The sequence below is a fragment of the Crocuta crocuta genome, unplaced genomic scaffold (genome assembly GCF_008692635.1).
Source record: "Crocuta crocuta isolate KB4526 unplaced genomic scaffold, BGI_CrCroc_1.0 scaffold101, whole genome shotgun sequence".
Lineage (NCBI taxonomy): Eukaryota > Metazoa > Chordata > Mammalia > Carnivora > Hyaenidae > Crocuta > Crocuta crocuta.
In genome coordinates this window covers 7,315,409-7,321,377 of record NW_027527956.1, presented here as the reverse complement: position 1 = coordinate 7,321,377, position 5,969 = coordinate 7,315,409, and the positions used below count along the sequence as shown (strand labels likewise).

The following is a 5,969-nucleotide window of genomic DNA, read 5'->3' as shown; positions in this document are numbered from 1 at the left end:
CATGCTGTGCGCCCGGCCCTGTCTGTTGCCTGTGCCAGAGCACGAGGGCCGGCCGGTACCTGCACAGTCAGATGGGTGAGTGATCATCCCTGTTCCCTCCTCCCGGGCCCTCCCGTGGGGGTGGGGAGGGTCCCCACCAGCCCCTGTGCACCTGCGGCCCCGGATCACGCATCTGGCAGAAGGGGGCTTCCGTCCACTCTGGGAGCTCTCTGCCCACTGTCGGAGCTCCGCTCGCACACGCCTTCCACGGAGCCCGGGACCAGGTGGGTACAGAGAGGAAGGCTGGGCCCTGGGCCCCGACCCCGGGGGGCATCACCCACCCACAGAGGAGTCCGCACCAGGCTCTGGACTGTAAGCCGAGCTACCTCCCCGCACGCAGAGCCCCCGCTTCCTCCTTCCCCGTGTCCACGCCGCTCTGTGCTGGGGGAGCCGCGGTCCTTCCCCCGGTTCCCGAGACTAGGCATCTGCTTTGTGACACAAAAGCAATTAATTAGCTGGTCTACATGGTTAATCTGCTCCTCGGTAGTAAGAATTTGAGGATGACAGGACACATTGACGCTGAAATTACTTTGTAAGGGCAGGACCTCAGGACCGAGCCTGCCGAGCCCCTCACAACATGCCGGCGTGCTTTGGAAACTATAGGTGCCCCCTTGCAGTAACGTGGGAAGATGGATTCATTTCGTTTGCAGAGAGCCACAGAATTAGATGATTTTATAAAGCGTCTGAAGTAAAAGAACTACAGTCAGGAGTGTGGATGCTGGTGTTTTAAGAGCAGGTGGGGTCGGGACGGGTCAGGAGTGAATTCAGTGATTGTTTATGAACATGCTTATAGGATTCCACCTACGCAAGAGAAGAATGGATTTGATACCAAATAACATTAACTTCTGCAACTTTTTCTTTTTTCTAAGTAACAGGACAAAAAATACTTTTTAAAGTATTGAGTAAACATATGTGAACTGTGGCAACAAAAGGCAGCCCGGGCTTATTCCTTCCCAGACGGAACGGAGCCTTGCCAGCAGCCACAGGTGAGCCCAGGACACCGGTGAGGAGGTCCTCCCGTGAAAAGTGGCTGTTCCTCCGCACTGGGCCTGAGCCTTCCTCCCTTTACATAGACGTACCTGGACAGGTACGTCCCCCACCCGGGCACACCTGGACAGGCATGTCTCTCCCCGGGCACACTTGGACAGGTACGTCCCCTCCCCGGGCACACCTGGACAGGTACACCCCTCTGTGAGCACACCTGGACAGATACGCCCCTCCCCGGGCACACCTGGACAGGTACGTCCCCTACCTGGGCACACCTGGACAGGTACGTCCCTCCCCGGGCACACCTGGACAGATACGCCCCTCCCTGGGCACATCTGGATGAGTATAAGGGGGAACCTGCAATAGCAAAGTCAGCCTGACAAGAGTTGGGCTCCAAAAGCCTCTTGGTTTCTGCTAGTAAGACCCCCTCCCCCACCCAGACAGTGGGTGTTTGAGGGGCTCCAGCAAGGGGGAACCTGACACAAACGGCTCAGCCCGGGAAGCCCCCTTTGTCCAGGCCAAAGATCTCCCCACCTAGGTGAGGAGCTAAGGCACAAGGGGAAACTCCTTCTGCCCATCCCCCTTGCCCCCCACCCCCGGGGCATAACTGCCAGATTTGAGCAAAGCCGCAGTGATACCAGACAAACCAAGCTGACCAAAGTATCACCGCAAAGGCTCTGAAAGTAAAATTACCACTGGGGGCGCCTGGGTGGCTCAGTCGGTTAAGCACCTTACTTCAGCTCAGGTCACAATCTCACAGTTCATGAATTTGAGCCTCGCTCGCATATGGCTCTGTTCTGACAGTGCAGAGCCTGCTTGGGATTCTCTCTCTCTCTCTCTCTCTCCCTCTGTCTCTCCCCTCCCCTGCTTGCTCGCTCTCTCTCTCTCAAAATTAAAAAAAAAATTAAATTATCATTGGAACCACACAGTTAGGCCTGGGGCGGCCTGCTAAAATAGGAGACCTCGATGGGAATCAGAATCCCCTAACATAACAGACCAGATGTCCAGGATATGATCAAAAATCACTCTTCATACTAAGAAGCAGGGAAATCACAATGTGAAGGTGAAGCAATCCGCTGCCACCAGTGATGAGACAAATCACGTGTGAGAATTACCTGGCAAGGGTTTTAAAGGAGCTGTTATACAAGTAATTCAACAACCAATGACAAAGTGTCTTGAACAAATGGGAAAAGAGAAATATCAGCAATGAAATATAAGTTTCTAAAAAAGAACTAACTGAAATTTTAAAGCTAAAGAACACAGTTACTGAGAGTGGAACCCTTACTGGATGGACTCAATCATCGGATGGGCTCGATAGCAAGTGGAGCTGATGGCAGCTGGAAGCCACGGCTTGGGGACCGATCGGTAGGGCTCACCCACCTGAACAACAGAGAGAGAAGGGATAGAGAAGAAATGGGCAGAGCCTCGGGGGTCTCGAGCCGCGGGCAGAGCCAGATTCCCATCCTGGAGCCCACGAAGGACAGCAGAGAGGGGCTAGAGGGCAGTTAAAGAAATAATGACAGAAAATCGCCAGATCTGACAAAAGATGGAAACCTGTAGATTCAACAACTCAACTCAAAACTAAGAGTCTATGCAAACTAAGATGCATCACAATTACATTTCTCAAAATTAACAAAGAAAAAAGATCTTGAGAGCAACTGGAGAGAAACAGCACATTATCCTGCAGAGCAGCAAGGCCAGTGTCTGCGGACTTTCGATGCCACCCCATGGAGGTCCCGGAAAGGGACAGAGCATTGTCCAGGTGCTGAATGGCAGGACCCTTCAGCCATGAATTCTGGCAGAAAAAGCAAACAAAAAATCCTTCAGGCATAGGGGAAAAGTAAAGACGTTTTCTCATGAGGAAATCTGGAGGAAAGGGTATTTGTTGCTGGTAGATCTGGGCTTAAAGAAAGGCTGGAGGAAGTCGTGCATCAGAAAGGATGCAAAGAAAGGGGAAATCGAGGAGCAGAAGGGAGGAGAAAGGATGGCAGGAAGCGTGCCTGTGGATAAATGCAGTGGCCTGTCCTCCTCGGAACTTCCTAAATCGTGCCTGACGAGTGCCTCACCAGCATAACGCCGCTCCGTACTCAGCACAATACTTGAGAAGCGGGACAGCAAAGAACCGAAATGGAAGTAGGGTTAGCGTGTCTCACTTGAGGCGATAAAACAAGCACAATGCAGTACCCAGGGCAGCCATGCAAAGCAATACGATTAAAAACATGGCGGACAGATAAAATTGGAACTCTTAATCCTGAAAAAGTAACACACAGGACTTCAAAGGAGAATCAGAGGAACAAGAAACAGGAGCAAAAATAGATAAAGTGGCAGATTCAGGGTAACAAATCAATAATCACCGTAAGTGTAAACAATGTAAATAATATCAATTAAAAGTGATTTAAAATTAAATTAAAACAACAAATGAACAACAAAAAACTACAACTTCAAACTATACTCTCGGAAGGAACTCACAACAAATTCAATGACCAAGATAATAGGAGTAATATGATGGAAACGGATATAACGCCCCCCCCCACCACACACACACAAAAGACGTGACTATCCTAATATAAGATAAAGCACACTTAGGTGCAAAGAAAATTACTAGAAACACAGACAAACATTACATAAGGATAACAAGATTAGTTCAATAGGAAAACATCATGATCTTAAATGTGTCGGCACATAAAAAAACAAAAACAAAAACAAAAAAACAAAAAACAAGAAATCTCCGAAAATGTCTCAGAAGTAATATGTGATTTCAGCAATATTGCAGGATACAAAATCTACATAGAAAAATCAATCACATTTATATATGTTAACTATGAATATGTTAGCAATGAATATATGATAAACTAAAATTAAAAGCAATACTATAGATAATTGCTGTAAAGAAAGTGAAATGCATAGGTATAAAGCATGTATCTAATCGGTTGCTGAATATGATCCATTTCTCATGAAATAAGTTAAAGGTGTAAATAAATGGAAAGACACTTCAGATTCATGGATTGGAAGACTCAACGTGGAAAAAGATTGAACTGCTCTACAGGCTCAGTGCAACCCCGATCAAAATCCCAGCATGGTGTTTTTAGACATCCACAAACGTACTCTAAAATTTCCATGAAAAGCACAGGTGTGCAACAGCTAAGACCATCTTGGACATTAAGAGCAGGGTGGGAGGAATCATTCCACCTGATATTAAGGCTTGTGATGCATTGTTAGTAATGAACACCACATGGTATTTGAACAGTAACATATTGTGTTCAATGGACAGAATAGAGAACCCTGAATAGAATCACAAAATATATTCAATGGAGTTTTGACAAAGAAACAAGGTAAATCATTCCAGGAAGTACTGCGTTATTAGTAAACAGGGCTGGAGTGGACATTCGTAAGCAAAACAAACAAATAAAACACAATAAAAAACAAAACACCCCAGAAAACAATAACAGAAGCAAACAAATCATAAAACCAAAAGCAAACAAACAAAATAAAAATACTCCTCAACCTACACTTCACACCTTATATAAAAAATAACTCAAAATGGATCATGGGCTTAAATGTAAAAATGTGACAATATAAAACAGAAGAAAAATAATGGGGAAAATCTTCAGGATCTGGGAGTAGTTCTTGGGCATTAAAAACATAATTCATAAAAGGAAAAGCTGACAACTCAGGCCTCATTAAAATTAAGCACATTGTTTGGTTAAGCTTCTTGTGAAAAAAATAAAAAGACCAGCAGTAGCCTGGAAGAAGACACCTGTAAGTCACCTCTCTGACAGAGAACTCTTTTCTACCGTGTACACACAGCCTTCAGTACTCAAAGTGCAAAAAAGCAAAAAATCCAGTTGGAAAATGGACAGTAGACAGGAACAGCTATTTCACCAAAGGAGATGCCCAGATGTCAATAAACACATAACGAGTGGTTCAACTTTATCATCCATTAGGGAAATGCAAATTCAAACTTATGAGATATTATGAGACACCTATTGGAATGGCTAAAAAAAAAAAAAAAAAAAAAAAGATTGACAACATTAAAATCTGACCAGGATACACTGGTAAGGGGGAGAAAGTCCTTCATGCACATATATTCCGGGAAGAATGCAAAATGAGACACCCATAGTGGAAAAGGTGTGGCAATTTCTTTATCAAGTAAATGTGCGACTACCAAGTGTCCCAGCATCAAACTGAGCTTTTTGTTCTGTGCAAGGGAAGTAAATGCAAAATATCCTCCAAAGACCCGAGGATCCAGAAGATTGAAGAAAATGTCTGGCTTGCTGGGAAACGGTGCGTCCAGGGAACTGGTGGCACAAGCCGCCAGACTCGGCAGTGCCACCTCTCGTAAGACCTGCTCTGAGAGCCCTAGAGGCGGTAGCAGGTGTGGGGGGCCTTCCAGGAGGCGGAAGTCGGAGAATCGCAGGCGTATCTCCAGCGCAGAGCCGGGGTGCTGTGCCCAGGGAGTGCACGCAAGGGTGTGGTTACACGGACGGAATGCGGGAGGGAGAGCTGTGCTCCACAAGGCTTCGGCTCACGGAGCACTCACGAAGGATGGATTTTTCCAAGATGGTGTCAGTCTGGTTCACAGACCGTTTATGCTGCAGAAAGGAAACCTTGTGTTCACATAAAATTCCGAAAAATTCTGTCAGTGAAGCATCCCACTCTTGGTTTCGGCTCAGGTCATGATCTCACAGTTTGTGAGTTTGAACCCCACGTCGGGCTCTGCTCTGACAGCATGGACCCTGCTTGGGATTCTCTCTCCCTCTCTCTCTCTGCCCCATCTCCATGAGTGTTCTCTCTCTCTCTCAAAACAAATAAATAAACTTAAATAAACTTTACACTTGATCTTAGCCAAAAGGCCGAGAAGCGATAAAACCAAAATAAACTTTAAAATAAAATTAAAAAAATAAAAAATAAATAAAAATTAAATTAAATTAAAATAAATTAAA

The 5,969-nt window shown here is 45.9% G+C and overlaps 1 pseudogene; it reads right to left on the bottom strand.

Moving 5' to 3' along the window:
* Window positions 1–5,807: 5,807 nt before the first annotated feature.
* On the bottom strand, window positions 5,808–5,891 carry LOC144222230 (U2 spliceosomal RNA; annotated as a pseudogene).
* Between the last annotated feature and the right edge of the window lie 78 nt (window positions 5,892–5,969).